This window comes from Cynocephalus volans, chromosome 2 (assembly GCF_027409185.1).
Source record: "Cynocephalus volans isolate mCynVol1 chromosome 2, mCynVol1.pri, whole genome shotgun sequence".
NCBI lineage: Eukaryota > Metazoa > Chordata > Mammalia > Dermoptera > Cynocephalidae > Cynocephalus > Cynocephalus volans.
In genome coordinates, this window is record NC_084461.1 from 210,588,763 (window position 1) to 210,590,005 (window position 1,243).

Here is a 1,243-nt window from a genome sequence, read left to right on the forward strand (position 1 = left end):
TGTGGGAGATGTATGGACTGTGATAAATCTTACGGGAGATATATGGATTGGGGTGGTCACAGAAGGGCTCTTGGAGGAGGTGACATCTATGCTCAAACCTAGAAGATGAGAAGAAGCCAAAGATGAGATGAGAAAGCGCGACGACAATTGGCTCTGGGTGGTTGTTGGTTCCGTTCAGGAGAGTGAGGATTGAGGGTAGAGAGGAGATCAGGAATTCTGGTTTGACCAGACATGTTAAATGAGTTCAGTGGCTACCCCACTGGAGGTCAGGACTGCAGCGCTCGTGGTTTAGCGTTGAGGCCATGGGATACAAGTGGTGTTTAAAACCACAAGCATTAGGGGATGGCCTGTGGCTCACTTGGGAGTGTGGTGCTGACAAGACCAAGTCAAGGGTTAAGATCCCCCTACCGGTCATCTTTGAAAAAATAAATAAATAAAAACCACTGAGTAGACGGGAGGCCCAGGTCTGAGACTGGGACAAACGTATTGATATGGCCCAAGGAAAGGGTCTGGCAGAAGAGACAGAAGGGACCAGGGAGGGTTTTCGACCTCAAGGCTTGATGGCTACCTGGAGACGGTGGGGACCCAGTGCGCAGACATGGGAGGTGAACGAGTAGACAGCGATGTGGACGTCGCTTTGGAGGGCAGAAGAGGCGTGGTAGGACTAATAGGACTTGAGGCTCCAGAAAAACTTAAAAAAAAACTTCCCCCCATGAGAGACTAGGAACACGCGGGCCTTTTTTTTTTTTTTTTTTTCCTATAAAAGATGACCGGTAAGGGGATCTTAACCCTTGACTTGGTGTTGTTAGCACCATGCTCAGCCAGTGAGCTAACCGGCCATCCCTATATGGGATCCGAACCCGTGGCCTTGGCGTTATCAGCACCACACTCTCCCGAGTGAGCCACGGGCTGGCCCCCACGCGGGCCTTTTTTAAAAAGAGCTGAAGTGGGAAAGACCTGAGAACCCAGGACGAGTTTGAGCAGGGATGGCACTGAGCAGGGACAGGGCGGGTGTGAACGACGCGGTCCGGAGAGAGGCCCCGGACAGGAGGGTGCCTCGAGGTGGAAGCAGCTCCGCGCGGAGAGCGGGCAAGCCGCAACCGGAGCTCTAAGCCCAGGCGCCCGGGAGCCGGGCCCTGCCCCCTGCGAGCATGCGCACTCGGCGCGGGACCACGGTTCCCAGCATGCCAAGGGCCCGCTTCCGGGCGGGGGCGGGGGGGGGGGGGCTGCAGGTTCCGGAAGT